Source organism: Meriones unguiculatus, chromosome 8 (assembly GCF_030254825.1).
Source record: "Meriones unguiculatus strain TT.TT164.6M chromosome 8, Bangor_MerUng_6.1, whole genome shotgun sequence".
Lineage (NCBI taxonomy): Eukaryota > Metazoa > Chordata > Mammalia > Rodentia > Muridae > Meriones > Meriones unguiculatus.
Genome location: NC_083356.1, coordinates 81504992 through 81523944, shown reverse-complemented (window position 1 = coordinate 81523944; position 18953 = coordinate 81504992).

Here is an 18953-nt window from a genome sequence, read left to right as displayed (position 1 = left end):
TCCACTCAGCAAGGGATCAAAGCAAATGCAGAGACCCAGCCAAATTGTGGACAGAGCACATGGAGTCTTATGGAAGAAAGGGTGTATAGAGGTATAAAGGGACCTGGGGGCGACAGGAGCCCTAGAAGGAGACCAACAAAGTAAAAAAAAAAAAAATAGCTGCGTCCAGGGGGCACTGCAGAGACCTTGGTTCCATGTAGGTTTCCTAGTAAGGGGAGAAGAGAGAGTATCTGACATGAACTCAGTTGCCTGATCCTTGATCACTTCTCTCTGGTGGGATGACTTAACCCACCCACAGAGGAAGAGGACCGAGGCAGTCTTGATGAGACTAGGGTCAGACAGTAGGGGAGGGAGACTTCCCCTGTCAGTGAACAAAGAAAGAGGTATAGGAAAGGAAAGGGAGGGAGGGTAGGATGGGGAGGAGATGAAGGAGGGATACAAGGTGAATAAATTGTAAATAACAATATAAAAATAAATTACCAAAATTATGAGTTTAAAATTGGGTATGCATGTCTTATAGTTATTCATCAAAGGTTCAGATTGATTTATTTAGGTTTTAGACTCTAAATTTCTCAAAGCTGATATCAACTAATCTTTGATAAGGATTCCTTCAAATTATAGTCAGGATGAAGGCAGAATCCAATTTCTTGCAGTTATAGAACTGTGCTTCTCATTTCCTTGTTTCCTATCTGTTGAGGCCATCAGTTTCATCTCTTATATGAATAGCAAAGCCCTGAGTGCACTGTGCTACAGAACATGGGACCCTACATGTCAGTGTGGTACCCTGTTGATTGTGGAGGGGAACTCCTTATGTTTAAATGTTTATATGATTAAGACAAACTGGATAATCCAATAATATTTTACTTTTTGTCATATTTACCCTCCCCAACACCTCTCAGATCCTCTCCACCCCTCTACCCACCCAACTTCATCTTCTTTATCTTGCTCTCATGACAAAAACAAAGAATATAATGAGAAAACTAAAACCAATGGAAACCCTACAGATAAATGTGAAAGAAAAAGCTCATAAGGAAAATAGAAGAGTTCATTCTGTGTTGTCCAACTATTCCTGAACAAGGGGCCTGCCCTAGGAGTGTATTTTTTAAACCCAGTGGCACTCCATTAAACCCCTTCAGTTATCAGGGATCTATGCAGAAGAAAACACAGAAGTATTGTAACAGCCAAATGTAAAATGATTATTATTAATAATGTATGCAGGAAATTAATATAGCAGCAGTTTTATTTAACTATTTAGTTCCCCCAGTGATTGACACAGAAAGATTATGATTTATTATTAAGCAGTAGGCACTATGCTGGCCAACTTCTGAGCTATTCTAATCCTACCACCCTTAATATTAACATAAATGCTTGTCACTTACCAATCTGATGACTCCCAGGTGGTGTCTGCGTCATCATTCTGTCCTCAGGGCCATGTATTCCTAGGGCCCTTGGCCATGTATTCCTAGACCGTCCTGTCCACTTGGGAGCTCCTTTGTAGCCCTTTTCTTCTCACTTCTGCTTCTGCTTCCTCTCTCTCCTCCTCATCCTAGCCTTGGCCTTGTGGTCTCTCTGAAACCCCAAGCCTGGAAACCTAAGCCCCTCTTACTTTTCTTTTGCCTAGTTACATGCAACTTTATAAACAAATTAACTTTAAATTAGGTAAAGCAAGTTTACAAAACAAAGACACATGTATATGAAGATGTACTCATCTCGACTGCAACCAGATCTTCGGGTGAGTTATCAGCATTAGAATACATAACGCTGGACCAAACTCCAACAGCCAGAAGTGGTGGATAGCTCCCAAGGAACAGTGTTTTCTATACACAAGAGGAATGTCGCACACATGAACTTGCAGAAACAGTGGCAGGATACACCGAGTCTGCAGAAGTTCAAGCGATCACGAGGCAAAGAGAAAAGTAGATAGAAGGTCCCAACTCTAATCAAGAATATATTTGCTCACTTGTTAAAAAAGACATCTTCGTACTCTTGTCCCTTCTACTCCATTATCTTCATGATCCGGGCTCTTCACTGTGTTACACCACATAATGAGCAGGACTTCATCGCTCAAGTGAGCTGCTCTCTTATTACATTTGTAATAAGAGAGATGTCTCTAAAGACATCTCTGTTCTGAGATATGAATTGATTACAGGAGAGGACAAATGCCTCAAAGAGAAACCACTCTCATTCATGTATTCAGAGAAATAAAGATTACCTTAGGCAACTAGTGTAAAAATAATTTCATTTTTCAGCATATCATCTTTTTTTTTTAATTCTCTGAGGTTTTCTGAGGAGCAAGCTGAATTTCTTTGGTCAGTGAAGAATGTGATAATGCTATGTTGTTGGTTTTGTACTTGGTCTTTTGTTTGGTGTTGTTTTCTGTTATTTTCCCACTTCTCACTGGCAGCGGGTAGTGGGAAATAGTGCTTCACACTGCATCAACAGTCAGAGAGTAAGTGGACAGGAAGTAGAAGTGGACTATAAAGCCTCAGAATCTACCCAAGGGGCACACTTCTTTCAGCTGAGCTCTTCTCCCTAAAGGCTTCAGAAGAGTCCCAGAACCACCAGGCAGAACAAATTATCAAATCTATGAACCCACAGAGAGATTTCACATTCAAACCACAAGTCAGCTCATTAACAATATCAGCAATCTGCTTATCAGCTTTTGTTTCTGGGCTTTATTTTTGGGAGCAACAAGCGCTCTTTCAAAGTATAGGATTAGGAAATAATTCTAACACAGTTATCATAATAAACCTATTGTCAACATTAAAATAAATAATGTTGTCTCATCACAAATTCTTAGAAGGCATGCAGGTGGCAAGTTGAGATAAGTCATAAATTGAAGAAGCTGCTTTGGCTGAAATTATAGTCGTTGCTCCTGAATAACTTATAGTATATTATACATACATACACACACACACACACACACACACACACATTGAAGTCTCAAAAAGAAAATAACACATTTTGGTTAAGCAATATAAACTTTGTGATACACATATGTCAAAGAATCTGTGAATTTCATATTTAATGAAGTAAAATTACCAAATTACAAAGGTGAGACCTGAGTCTTGGCTTCTCAGCTTATACTTCAATTCTCTTTAAAAAAGAACATTTTGAAAAGATATTTGGTGTACAAATATAAATGCTTCAAAGAAAATTAATTTTTTTCATCTTCTAGACTGATTGAAGAAGCTCGTTTTCCCTTGCCACATGTGGAAAAGATGATAATTTCAGCTGAGGTAAAAGCCTCCTTCCTTCTAGAGTATTTTCTCACTATAACCAGACTGAGTAGAAGACCAGAAGATAAAGGGAAATATGGTTTCTATTGAAGGAAGAATTGGAAAACACGGTCAATATGGCTATGACTATATTCAGATTATATCATGAAGATATTTTCCAATAGGGGAAGAATGGTACAGGTCTAAATTTTGTTTAAACATATGGTCAGTATATTTAGAGCTACTTATTTTGTACTAGTGGGATGGATCCTAAATCCTGGGAAAACAATGCAGAGCAAAAGAAACCTCCTTGTTAGGAGAAATGGAGACTGAAATTTCTTAATGGAGTGTTGGGGTAAGGATTCTTGATGAGGTAGGTGGAAATGATAGGAATTGTTTAGTGTTAGAAAGAATTGATTTTTCATATGAAAAATAAGGAAATCATGAAATTTGCAGGTAAATGGTGGGATCTGGAAAGGATCATCCTGAGTGAGTTGTCCCAGAAGCAAAAAGACACACATGGTATATACTCACTCATATAGACATACAACATAGGACAAACCCACTAAAACCTGTGCATCTCAAGAAACTAAGCAAGAGAGAGGACCCTAACTAAAATGTCCAATCCCCATCCGGAAAGGCAAAGAGGATGGACATCAGAAGAAGAAGAAAACAGGAAACAACCTAGGAACCTACCACAGAGGGCCTCTGAAAGCCTCTGCCCTACAGACTATCAAAGCAGATGCTGAGCCTGATGGGCAACTGTTGGGCAGAGTGAATGGAATTTTAGGTAAGAACTGGGAAATAGTAAGAGCTGGAGAGGACAGGGTCTCCACAAGGAGAGCAACAGAACAAGAAAATTTGAACACAGGGAACTTCCCAGAGACTCATACTCCAACCAAGGACTATTCATAGAGATAACCCAGAACCCCTGCACAGATGTAGCCCAGGGCAGTTCAGAGTCCAATTGGGTTACATAGTAATGTGAAGAGGGACTGCCTCTGACATAATCTGATTGGCCTGCTCTTTGATCACCTCCCCCTGGGGGGGAGCAGCCTTACCAGGCCATAGTAGAGGACAATGCAGCCACTTTTGATGTGAACTGATAGACTAAGATCAGAAAGGAGAGGAGAACCTCCCCTATCAGTGGACTTGGGGAGTGGCATGCATGCAGAGGGAGGAAGAAGGGTGGGGTCGGGAGGGGAGGAGAGAGGGGCTTATGGGGGGATGCAGAATGAATAAAGTGTAATTGATGAAAAATTAAAAAAAGAAAAAAAGTTCAAACCTATTTGAAAAAAAATGTAAAAAAATCTAACACCATTGAATGAACAAGAGAAAAATCTTAAAAAAAAAAAAAAAGAAAGAAAGAATTGATTTAACCAACCATGTCTCATTGCCACACAAACGTAACAATAGGTTTACAAGTGAGAAAAATTTAAAATTCTCATAGGCTGTATCTGAGTCTTGGAGTATTTGTCAGGAAGTATGTGATGGGAAGTGGACATGATAGAATCTTGTATGACAAGTTCTAAGGTATTGTACTCACCCAAAAGAAAAAGACAGCCATACTTACTATAATGTACACCACTGTTGAGCTACCAAACAAGCACATATTTATATGTGTCAGTGATTGAAAGACTGAGTTTTTCATATGGAAAGATAAATAAAGTGGACAATTAGATATTATATGATAATTCAAAATGAATATAAAATTTAAGTTAATGTCATATATAGCAGTGGGAGAAAAAAATGTGATTTCTAATCTAGTTGCAAAATATAAGCCTCTAAAGATATATATCCAGTAACTGATACTAAAAATCAAGTGCCTTCAGAAAAAAAATCTTTCACATGCTTGGTTAGAGTCACACCAAAGTACTTTATATTATTTATGGCTATTGTAAAGGGTGTTATTTCCTTAATTTTTTTCTCAGCCATTTTGTCTTTTGAATATAGGAAGGCCACTGATTTTTTGAGTTAATTTTGTACCAGCCAATTTGTTGAATGTGTTTAACAGCTGAAGGAGTTCTCTGGTAGAATTTCTGGGGTCACTCATGTATACTATCATATCATCTTCAAATAGTGATACTTTGACTTCTTCCTTCTTGCTCTTCTTTAGTTGTCTCATTGCTCTAGCTAGGATGTCAAGTTCTACGCTGCATATATATGGAGAGAGTGGGCAGCTTTGATGAGAGAGGTCCACAGGTTTGAGAGTGAATGTTAGTGTTTCAGCTGTAGCTAAGGGAGGAAGGCGGAAGGCTCATGTGTGTAAGCATAGGTGTGTGCGTGGAAGTGTGCCTTGAGGGACAGGGTGCTAAAGGGTGTAGATGCCTAGAAGGGAGGAGCTTAAGTGTGTGAGGGGATGCGGGTGCTGGTGCTGTTTGGGGGTCTAATGCACATGTGCACATGCCCTTAATACCTCAGTGGCCTACAGGGCTATTGTACTGTTCTCCTGGTATTTAGATCTGTCTGGGATCCAGGAATTGTTTGCCTGGATTCCACTGGGAGACCCACAGAACAGGAACTTCGATGTTGAGAACACTGGCCCAAGGATACCCTAGGTTGCTCACAGTGGGGTGTGAGTGGGAGGGATCAGGTGTCTGGCCGCTAGCACAGAAGGAGCCTGGGTCTTGGGCTCTCATGCACTCACTTAAAGGTGCACTCTCTCGCTCGTAGGCTTAATCAGAAAGCATAGAGGATCCCCAGGTTCTCTACTCTCAGATTTGGATCCACAGGGTCAAATGAGAGTGTAGGAGATCTGTCAGCTTAGTGGTGTCCATTATTTTTGACTGCTGAGCAAGAAGACCCATACTTGGGGTAGCCACTTTGCTCTCTCAGTCACCTAGTATGGAGGCTCTAGCTTGGGCTAGCTGCAGCCACGGATCTGAAAGGCCTGTACTGCCACTGCTTCTGCTGTCTCAGTCACAGAGCACTGAGGCTCCTGCTTGGGGCAGCCACTGCTTCCTCTGCCAAGCAGGGAGGCCTGTGCTTGGGGCAAGGAGGCTTGAATATTCACCGCTCTCAGTCCCTGGAGACGTCCACAGGTGACCTGGATCCAAACTGTCCCACCTCATGGGTTGTCCTCTCTCACCCAAGAAGCCTCAATATTGATGTTCTGGCTTCAGCCCCCCTCCACTCACCAGTTTTGGAGCTTCAGATCCTGTGTCTCTCAGATAAGGTGCGCGCTGGTTGCCACCATCTTGCACTCCCTTCCTATGAGATTTTATGCAGACCAACTAGTAAATAATATTATGTCAGGAAAGGCTTAATATATTCAGTGTTTCATACAGAAGTTACGCCTTGGCTCATCAACATACAGGTGGCAGAATTTGGTGGAATTATAGTGGGTATTCTTTCTTTTGTGGAGGTAAAGTGATTACAAGAAGGGTTAAGGAGAAGAGCATCGAGAAGCTGCTTCATCCTTTGGTTAAAAGCCTGAAACAGAAGCAATAACTCATCAGTACAGGAATGGCAGAGATTAGTGCCAACAATAAATGTTTAAATGATGTAGTGGTAGTTCAGACCTTAAATCATCTGTCAATAAATAAGTGCACGGTGGCAGATGACAGCAGGCTAACATAAAGTTTTTGAAATTATGGCCCTAGATGACTATCTTACAGACGTACACACGGAGGAATGAATCAGTGTGTAATATAGCTCTTACTATATAGATACTAGTCTGGAAAAGCTCTTCCTTTTTATTCTATTCTAAGAACACTGAATAGCTTGTTTTTATGATTAAAGATTAGCAATGTACCCTCACAATCTCCTGCAGAACCACATAGTGATATAAGGATATCATAAACAATATATAAAATTTGGCAAGCTAATAGTGTTTTACGAATTTTAAAATCATTTCTCGGGACTGTTGTTAACTATGAAAATACCCAAGATAATTAGTTGACAAAAGTCTTATTTTGGCTCATGGGTTTGGAATTTCCAAGGTATCATCAGGTTGGTCTGTTTCTCCAAGGTCATTGGTGGTGTATCAAATGTCAATGGTGAAAGCATGTGACAAACACACAATGCCCACCTTATGGCAAGAAATAAAACGGAAAGAGAGAAAGGGGTTGGGTGGTGGCTACAATCAAGACAAATAATTGTGACCTCCAAAACTCTGACCACACTCCACATGCCAAAGATTTCACAGCCTCTTTAAAATACCTTGTTATCAAGCCACCACCGTGTAGGCCGTGGAGGAAGATAAGAGGACCACAACACAGTAACTAAAATTCCAATAACATGTTATTTTTTTAGCACTATAGTTATGGACTGATCCTCCACATTCATCACCATGGCACATTATTCCCCCTCCTTCCCAGACATGAATGAATGAACTGTTAAAACAAAAGTAATGTTTGGATGCATTTGTACGCAATATAGAAAACATAAATTTGGAAAAAGCAATTGTTAGGGAGGTAACACTTCACTGTTGTTTGTTTTCTTGTTTTGTGTTTGTTTGGGTATCCTGAAACTCACTATGTACACCGGTTGGTAGCCTCCATAGACGTCAATCTGGCCTTATCCTCCAAGTGCTGAGATTAAAGATTTTTACCATCTTCCATGCCAGGCTTGGAATATAATTCTTAGATTAGTTCAGCATGGAAAGTATAGTTCAGTATGGGAAGTAATGAATTTGCAAGTCTGAAAAGAAAGTCAGATAGTGACAGGACTAATGGAATTAGATGTAGGAGAAAAACTTAAGTCTAAGAGTAATGATTAGTCACTTTAACTAGAGTGAAATTGCTTGAAAATGCATTAATTGAATACTGTGCATGTCATATACATGTTATCCCAGAATTCAGAAAATTGAAGTAGGAGGATCACGAGTTCAAAGTCATCTTCAACAACATAGTGAGTTCTAGTCCACTGGGGTGATTATAGAGAACATCTTTTAAAAAGAAAGTAAAACAAGAGGAGGAAATAAGAAATTCTACCCAGAGGCTATTTACGCTGTGGGCTGGCTTTCCCCGGGGTCCGAGGATTGTTCAATGTTCCTGAATAAACTGCATTGAAAAAAAAAAAAAGAAAGAAATTTTATCAATTTTGAAGCAGAAATTTGAGAACATTAAAAATAAAGAATACCTTTGTTTAATCCGCTATGTATTTATAAATTTTAATTTGCTTGTTTTTATTTTATTTTTGAAATAAAATCAAATAGACAAAGTGAGATAGAATAAATATGAAAATGTAACAAACTTAAAACTTATCCATATCACAGGAATAAAAATGAGAGATGTAACAAATTATTTTTATCTCAGAATTTATTATGAAGTGTTTGTAAATTACTTGTCATATTTTATATAAAATACATAATGTCTAATATGTACTTGTTGCTCTGTAGTTTGTGTCATTTTTTAATTTGAGTCCTAGAGCTTCCTAACATGTTTTATGAAAACTAATATAAAAAAGACAATAACTCTAAAAAAAAAAAAAAAAAGAAAAGAAATGTTGAGTATTGAAAGCATAGCTAGTATTTAGGGTTAATCTGATGATAAATATACAGAAACTGACAGATACTTAAGTACAATTTTTAGCCATGATATCGTTGTATAGTAAATGTTATAGATATTGCTCTATGTATGTATTTTGTAAGATTTCATGCATTTAACTAGAAATTTTAAAGATAGTTACATGCTGACTGGATGGGAAATGGAATAAAGCAGTGAAAATAAACCCTTTCCCTGAACTTTTTGAATATACTATCAAAGGCAAATGATTTGAAAGAAATAAATCATAGGATGGTGGATGCATGCTATCAAATTTCATCAGAAAAATGTGGATCAAAATGTCAAGCTGAGAAAAATCGGTATATATACAAGAAGTTATAATGAGTTATAACCAGAATTTGATGAATATAAGTATATTCCTGGCATCAAATCTCTCCTTTAATTACTGATCTAGAAAACACCAAGATGTTAAATTGTAGGTAAAGAGTCATTGAGACATAGAAATGTACACATATTTGACAATTCTTTGGAATTTTGTCTTATAATTGCCAAACTATCAAAGAGTTCATTATATGTGGTGAACTTTCAATAAGTATAATAGTAGATAGAAAATTTTAAGTTGAAAATAAAATTATAACACAGAAAATACATTCTTTTACTTTTGAGATGTTTAAACATGCTTGAGATTTTTATACTTTCTACAATGCATGTGGGTGTTATTAATAGGTACCACAACCACGTCTCAGAGTTCATTTCTCCAGTACCATATTAAACCATTAACTCTGAGGTTTGTTGTACTTTCAAAGATGAAAAATACTTACAAATTATTTGTTCCAAAAATAATCACCATAAGACAATAAGAAAGGTGCTACTGTGAATTACTAGGACCCCTACAATAAAATAAACAATGTGATAGGTTTTCAAACTTAATAGAGTACATATTTTTAAAGTATTTCCTTAAAAGATTTGAAATTTCTTTTATTTCTGTTGGAACAACAGTCTCTTCACCCCTGACATTGTAATATCTTATTTCGTTTTTCACTTTTTCATTAATTGACTCAATTTCTATCTAGGTCATAGGCCCCTCCCTCCTCTCCTCTTAGTCCCACCTCTCCCTTCTGCATCCATCTTCCCTTGTTCCTGAGAGTAGGGTATCCCCCTACCCACACACCCCAGCTCATATATTCACATGAAAACTGAGTTGTCTTCCTCACCTGTGCAATGGTAGGGCAGTCTCATCAGGGGGAAGTGATGTAAAAGAAGGTAACATAGTCCATTCCAGAGATATCCCCCACGCCCCTAACTAGTGGGCTAACAGGAAGCATAAGATACCCATAAGCTACTTAATATCGGTAGAAGACCTAGGTCTAGACCATACATTGTTTTTGGTTGGTGCTTCAGACTCCACAGGCCCCTCTGTACCCTGGTTGATTGGCTCTGAGGGGCTGGTGGAGCTTTTGTCACCTCTAGGTCCATTTATCCTTCCCTTGTCTTTTTCAGTAGACTCTCTTTGCTTCACCCAAAGTTTGGCTGTGAGTCTCAGTATCTGTGTCAAGCCTTTGCTGAGTGGAGCTTCTAAGAGGACAACTCTGGTAGGCTCCTCTCTGCAAACGTATCAGAGTAGTTTGGGGTTATATCAATAGTGTTTGGGGTTGGGTTTCTTCCATTGGGTGGATCTAACGTCTTTTTGGCTGTTTCTTTGACTATAATGAATTGATTCTCTTTATCTCTTCTAAATTATTTCAGTTTGAACTTAATTTTGTCACATCTTGCATAGCAACCCCTGCTTGCTTCCTGATGCAATTTAATTTGAGTACTATTGCTCAACCTTTGACCATAAGAAGGGACCAATTTTTAAAACTAAGATGTGTTTCTTGAAGAAGAAATATGGGTTTTATCTCTTGATATACTCAGGCTTTTTGTAGAAGTTAATAATATTTAATATTATTGTGGAAATATGTGTTTTATGTATATGTTGAAATATACTCATTATGTTATTGATTTTTGGAGGAGTGTGTGTTTGTGTGTATGTGTGTGTGTGAGTGAGTGTGTGCATGAGTGTGTTTTCTCAATTGTACTTTGTGGTTTAGTAATTATGGCTTTATTTTTGTTTCCTCAGTCTCTCATTCCTTTCTGTAGCCCAAAGTATCTCTTCTGTAGTTTCTTTAGGGTTGAGTTCTTTTTTTTTAATTTTTTATTAATTTTGTATGTCCCTCCCTCCTCCCCTCCCAACCCCACACTCCCCTTTCTTCATGTATGCCACTCCCAAAGGCCACTGATAGGGGAGGTTCTCCTCTCCTTTCTGATCTTAGTCTATCAGTTCACATCAAAAGTGGCTGCATTGTCTTCTACTGTGGCCTGGTAAGGCTGCTCCCCCCCAGGGGGAGGTGATCAAAGAGCAGGCCAATCAGATTATGTCAGAGGCAGTCCCTCTTCACATTACTATGTAACCCACTTGGACACTGATGTGCCATGGGCTACATCTGTGCAGGGGTTCTGGGTTATCTCCATGAATAGTCCTTGGTTGGAGTATGAGTCTTTGGGAAGTTCCCTGTGTTCAAATTTTCTTGTTCTGTTGAGTTCTTAATATATCTTCTTTTTAAAGGATGTTTACATTGTAGAAAAGCTTTCTTCATCATTCAGCTATGGAAAAATAGAGTTGCTGGGTATTACAATGTAGGTTGGTGTACATGGTCTTTTAGGACTTGAAATGCATTGCTCTAGCCTCATCTGGGTTCCAAAGTATCCACTGAGAAGTCAGCTGTTATTTTGATGGATTTTCTGTTACATATTTTCTTTGTGGTTTTTCTCCTGAAGCTTCCAATATGCTTTCTTTGTTTGGTGTTTTTACTATTTTAAATATGATACACTATGGGATTTTTTCTTGTCTTATCTACATAATGTTCTCTATGTTTCTTTTATCTATATTAATGTGTTTTTCCTTAGTTTAGGGAAGTTTGCTTCTGTAATCTTGTTGAAAGTCTGATCCATGTCATCAGACTTGGTTCTTGCCCCTTATTGATATCTATAATTCCAAGGTTTGAAATTTTTCATAGTGCACCATATGCACCTGTATATTTCTTTTCAGTGTACATATGTGTTTGTGTGTTTACATTTTCATATTCCTTGTTTACTTGATCTAGATCCTCTAGTTTATCTTTCTTATTCATAGTCTATCTTCTGCTTGTGTTTGTAAATGTCATTTTCGTTTCAGCCTGAATCTTTTTAAATATTTATATTTTTTGTTTAATTCTGTTCTTAATTCCAGAATTGTCATACTCATGTCCACAATAAGCTAAATATATGTATTTACGGAAGAAATCATTTAGACATTTATTGGATTTAATTTTTCTCCTCAATTTTATTGAACTGTTTATATCTTTAAATAATTGAATTCTTTGAGTTTAAGATGATTCTTTTAAATTCTGTGTCTTAGATTTATCTAGGTAATTCTTATTGGTGAGCATGTATATAGCACTGGTAGGTTCTGGAGAAAAAAAAATTCAGCTTAACTTTTCATATTATTTGTGTTTTTGCCATGAGATTTTACATCTTGAATTTTTTGTTGTTTTACTCTCTTATATTTCTAGAATAATTTAGAGAAGAAAAGAAAAGAAACAAAAAGTCCTAGGCCAGATTGTGTCAGTGCAGAATTCTACCAGACCTTAAAAGAAGAGCTAATTCCAATACTCTTCAAACTGTTTCACAAAATATAAAAAGAAGGAACATTACCAAACTCATTCTATGAGGCCACAGTCAGCTTGATATATAAACTACAAAAAACAAAAAACAACAACAACAAAAAAAACCAAAAGAGAATTACAGACAAATCTCTCTTATGAACATTGTTGCAAAAATACTAAAAAAAAAACAACTCTCAAACCAAATTCGAGAACACATTAAAGGTATCATTCACGGTGACCAAGTAGGCTTCAACCCAGGCATGTAGAGGCAGTTCAATACATGGAAATTCATGAATGTAAACCACCATATAAACAAAACAAAAGAAAAAAAAATTGGTCATTTCCTTAGATGCCAAAAAAAAAAGATAAAAACCAACACCTGTTCATGTTTAAAGTCTTAGAGAAATCAGGAAGACAAGGCACATACCTAAGCATTTGAAAGACAAAAAATAGCAAGCCTATAGCCAACATCAACCTCAACAGAGAAAAGCATAAATCAATCCCACTAAAATCAAGAACAAGGCAAGGCTGTCCATTCTCTCCATATCTCTTCAACTTAGTACTAGAAATCCTGGCTAGAACAATAAGAAAACTCAAGGGGATAGAAATTGGAAAGGAAGAAGTCAAAGTATCACTATTCGCAGATGATATGATAATATACATGAGTGACCCCAAAAATTCTACCAGTGAACTCCTAAAACTAATAAACACCTTCAAAAAAGTGGCTGGATACAAAAGTAACTAAAAAACCTCAGTAGATCTCCTGTATACAAAAGACAAACAGGTTGAGAAAGAAGTTAGTGGGGAAAACACCCTTTGTATTAAGCACAAATAATGTAAAATACGTTGGTATACCACAGAGGGCCTCTGAAATCTCTACCCTGCATAACATCAAAGCAGATGCTGAGACTCATAGCCAAATTTTGGACAGAGTGCAGAGAATCTTATGAAAGAAAGGAGAGATAGAAAGACCTGGAGGGGACAGGAGATCCACAGGAGAGCAACAGCACCAAAAAATCTGGACACAGGTGTGTTTTCTGAGACTGATACTCCAACAATAGACCATTCATGGAAATAACTTAGAACCCCTACACAGATGTAACCCATAGCAACTCAATGTCCAAGTGGGTTTCCCAGTAATGGGAACAGGGACTTTCTCTGACATAAACTGATTGGCCTGCTCTTTGACCACCTCTCCTCAGGGGGGTGGAGCCTTGCCAGGCCACAGATGAAGACAATGCAGCCACTCCTGATGAGATCTGATAGACTAAGATCATAAGGAAGGAGAAGAAGACCTCCCCTATGAGTGGACTTGAGGAGGGGCCTGCAGAGAAATTGAATGGGGGCATCTCTGCTACAAGCTGTAGACCTACATCAGAATAGGCCTCTGGGAGGATATGAATGGGACTCTGGCTAAGACTTTTACTATCAGGGCCATGGAGACTGAGGAGGACACCCTTTATTTAGGCAAGACTCCTAGTGGAAAGAGGAGATCACTAACCCACCCACAAAATCTTCAATCCAAAATTTACCCTACATACAAGAACTGAAGAGACTAAGACCAAAAAGATAGAGCAGAGATTGAGGGAATGTCCAACTATGCTGGGCCTAACCCTAAGACCCACCCCATGGAGAAAAGCCAACTCCTATCACTATTAAGATTATTCTAATATGCTTGCAGACAGGAGCCTTCCAGGGCTGTTCTCTTAGAGGCCTCATCCAGCAGCAGTTCCAAACAGATACTGAGACTCACAGCCAAACATTGAGCAAAGCATAGGGAGTCCACTGGTAAAGAGAAGGGAAGGATAAATGGACCTAGAAGGGACAAAAGCTCCACAAGAATGCCATAGAACCAATCATCCAGTGCCCAGAGGGGCCTGTAGAGTCTGAAGCACCAACAAAAGGCCATGTATGGTCTGGACCCAGGTCCTGGACTTATAAGTAAACCTGGGCATCTTATGCTCCCTGTGGGTCCCCTACTTAAGGGAATGGGGGATATCAATGACATGAACTATGTTGCCTGTTTTTTGATCACTTCCTCCAGATGGGACTGCCCCACTAATTCTTATATAAATAGATGAGCAGGGCTATCTGTGTAAGGGGGGTTCCCCTATTCTATGGAAAAGGAGAGGGGGGATGTGGGATGGAGGATGGGACTAGGAAGAGAGGAGGAAGGAGCATATGACTGAGTTGTACATTGAATTAATTAATAAAAAATGCAAAGAAAAGAAGCAATCTCTTCTTCTCCTACCTGTTTACCTATCAGGTGCCCTACCTACCCCTGGGATCTAGCCTACCACTTGGAGCCTGAGCTGTAACCTTAGTTATTTAGAGTCATAACCCCAATTTTTTTTATTTATAAGATTTTTATTATTTTTACTGTATCCCTGTTGTAGTCCCCTCCCTCATCTCCTTCTGATCCAGCCCTCCCCCTCTTCCCCTATGCCTCTCCCATAGTCCACTGAAAGGGGAAGTCCTCATCCCATACTGTCTGACCCTAGACTAGACCTTATCAGCTTCATGAGGTCCCATTTATTGACTGTTGCTCTTAGAGCATGTGCTATTGGTGTTCAGGAAGTTGTCTCCTGTACCAATGAGTTCAAGTCTCTTCCCCACTTTTTCTTCTAAGCTGTTTAGTGTGTCTGGTTTTATGTTGAGGTCTGAGACTTATGTGCAACCTTTGGGCAGAGTGCAGGGAATTTTATGAAACAAGTGGGAAACAATAAGATCTGGAGAGGACAGGAACTCCACAAGAAGAGCAACAGAACCAAAAAGAGCACAGAGGTCTTTCCTGATACTGATACTCCAATCAAGGACTATGCATGGAGATAACCTAAGACCCCTGGTCAGATGTAGCCCATGGCAGTTCAGTGTCCAAGTGGATTCCATTGTAATAGGAACAGGGACTGTCTCTGACATGAACTGATTGGCCTGCTCTTTAAATACCTCACCCTGAGGGGGAAGCAGCATTACCAGGCCACAGAAGAAGACAATGCAGACACTCCTGTTGAGACTTAATTGACTAGGATGAAAAGGAAGGAAAAGAAGTCCTCCCCTATCAGTGGACTTGGGGAGGGGCATGCATGCAGAGGTTGGAGGAATGGAGGGATTGAGATGGGAGAAGGGAGGGAACCACAGGGGGGACACAAAGTGAATAAAGTGTAATTAATAAAGAAAAAATCTAAAAAGAATAAACATTTCTTTTTTATATATTTAATTTTAATTTTTCTTATCATTTACATTTTATTAAGTCTGTATCCCAGCTGTATCCTGCTCCCTCATTCCCTCCCAATCCTACCCTTCCTCTCTCATCTCCACCGTGCCCATTTCCAAGTCCACTGATGGGGGGGCCCTCCTCCCCATTCATCTGATCCTGTTTTATCAGGTATCTTCAGGACTGGCTACAAAGTCCTCCTCTGTGGCCTAACAGGACTGCTCCTCCCTTGGGGGGTGGGGAGGTCAAAGAGCCAGCCATTCAGATCCTGTTAGAAAATAGTCCTTGTTCCCCTTACTATGGGAAACCAATTGGTTACTGAGCTACCACAGGCTACATCCGAGCAGAGGTTCTAGGTTATATCCATACATGGTCCTTAGTTGAATGTCAGTCTCAGAAAAGACCCTGTGCCCAGATATATTTGGTCCTGGTGGAGCTCCTATCCTTTCCCCATCATACTAACTCCCCTTCTTTCATATCCCTGTACTCTGCCGAAGGTTTGGTTATGAGTCTTTGTATCTGCTTTGAAAACACTGCTAGTTAGAGTCTTTCAGATGCCTTTGGTAAACTCCTGTCATACGTTCAATGCACATCCCATCTGTCTTTCTAAACGAGGATTGATCATCTTACCCCATGTCTGCTCTCTTGATTATCTTTTTTAGATGTATAGATTTCATTATATTTATCATATCTTATAGGTCTATAAAAGTGAGTATATACCATGTTTATCTTTCTCCTTCTGGGATATTTCACTCAGAATGATCTTTTCTAGTTCTCACCATTTGCCTGCAAATTTCATGATTTCCTCCTTTTTTATTGCTGAGTAGTATTCCATTGTGTAAAAATACCACAATTTCTCTATCCATTCCTCCATTGATGGACATCTGGGTTGTTTCCAGGTTATGGTTATTACAAATAAAGCTGATATAAACATGGATGAGCAAATATCACTTTAGTGTAATTGAGCAAAGATTGGGTATATACCTAGCCGTGGTATAGCTGGGTCTTGAGGAAGCACTATTTCTAATTGTCTGAGAAAGCGCCAGATAGATTTCCAGAGTGGTTGTACCAGTTTAAAATTCCCACCAGCAGTGGAGGAGGGTTCCCCTTTCTCCACAACCTCTCCAGCATGTGTTGTCACTTGAGTTTTTCATCTTGGCCATTCTCATGGGTGTAAGGTGAAATCTCAGTGTCGTTTAGATTTGCATTTCCCTGATGGCTAATGAGGTTGAGCATTTCTTTAAGTGTTTCTCTGCCATTTGATATTCCTCTGTTGAGAATTCTGTTTAGCTCTGTTAGCCATTTTTTTAAATTGGATTACTTGGCTTGCTGCTTTTCAGCTTCTTTAGTTCTTTGTATATAGTGGATATTAGTCTTCTTTCAGATAAAGCGTTAGTGAAGATTCTTTCCCAATCTGTAGGCAGTCATTTTGTTTTGATGACGGTGTCCTTTGCTATACAGAAGTTTTTCAGTTTCATGAGGTCCCATTTAGTGATTGTTGCTCTTAGAGCCTGTTGGTGTTCTGTTCAGGAAGTTGTCTCCTGGGCCAATGAGTTCTAGGCTGTTCCCTAATTTTTTTTCTAACAGATTTAGAGTATCTCGTTTTATGTTGAGGTCTTTGATCCACTCGGACTTTAGTTTTGTGCAGGGTGATAAATATGGATCTATTTTCATTTTTCTGCATGTAGACATCCAGTTGGATTTTCACCATTTGTTGAAGATGCTGTCTTTTTTCCATTGAATGGTTTTGGCTTCTTTGTCAAAAATCAATTATTCATAGGTGTGTGGGTTTATTTCTGGGACTTCTATTAGGTTGAATTGATCCTCCTTTCTGTTTTTATGCCAATATCATGCAATTTTTATTACTATTGCTCTGTAGTACAGATTGAGATCGGGGATGGAGATACCTCCAGATGATCTGTTGTACAGGATTGTTTTGGAGATTCTGGGTTTTTTGTTTCTCCATATGAAACTGAGAATCTTTTTTTCAAGGTCTGTAAAGAATTGAGTTGGTAGTTTGATGGGAATTGCATTAAATCTGTTGATTGTTTTTGGCAGTATGGCCATTTTCACAATGTTAATCCTACCAATCCATGAGCATGGGAGATCTTTCCAACTTCTGATATCTTCTTCAATTTCTTTCTTCAGAGACTTGAAGTTTTTCTCAAACAGGTCTTTCACTTGCTTGGTTAGTGTCACCCCAAGGTACTTTATGTTATTAGTGGCTATTGTGAAGGGTGTTGTTTCCCTGATTTCTTTCTCGGCCCTTTTCTCTTTGGTATACAGGAAGGCTTCTGATTGTTTTTGAGTTGATTTTGTATCCTGCCACTTTGCTGAAGGTGTTTATCAGCTGGAGGAGTTCTCTGGTTGAATTTTTGGGGTCGCTCATATATACTATCATATCATCTGAGAATAGTGACACTTTGACCTCTTCCTTTCCGATTTGTATCCCCTTGATCTCCTTTAGTTGTCTTATTGCTCTATCTAGGACTTCAAGTACTATGTTGAAGAGGTATGGAGACAATGGGCAGCCTTGTCTTGTCCCTGATTTCAGTGGGATTGATTTTAGTTTCTCTCCATTGAGTTTGATGTTGGCTATAGGCTTGCTGTATATTGCCTTTACTATGTGTAGATATGTGCCTTGTATTCCTGATCTCTCCAAGACTTTAAACATGAATGGGTGTTGGACTTTGTCAAATGCTTTTTCAGCATCTAAGGAGATAATCATGTGGTTTTTCTCCTTCTGATTTTTTTATGTGGTGGATTACATTGATGAATTTCTGTATGTTGAACCACCTTTGCATGCCTGGGATGAAGCCTATTTGGTCATGGTGGATGATATCTTTGATGTGTTCTTGGATTCGTTTTGCAAGTATTTTATTGAGTATTTTTGCATCAATGTTCATAAGAGAGATAGGTCTGAAATTTTCTTTTTTTGTTGGGTCTTTGTGTGGTTTAGGCATCAGGGTGACTGTCGCTTCATAGAATGAGTTTGGTAATGTACCTCTTGTTTCTATTTTGTGGAATAGTTTAGGGAGAATTGGTGTTAATACTTCTTTGAAGGTCTGGTAGAATTCTGCACTGAATCCATCTGGCCCAAGGCTTTTTTTGGAGGGGAGACTATTTAATACTGCTTCAATTTCCTTGGGGGATATAGGGCTATTCAGTCTTTCTACCTTGACTTAATGTTGGAAGATGGAATCTATCAAGAAAATTGTCCATTTTATTTAGATTTTCAAATTTTGTGGTGTATAGGCTTTTAAAGTATGACCTAATGATTGTTTGAATTTCCTCAGTGTCTGTAGTTATGTCACCCTTTTCATTTCTGATTTGGCTGATTTGGCTAGATTCTCTTTGCTTTTTAGTTAGTTTGGCTAAGGGTTTGTCTATC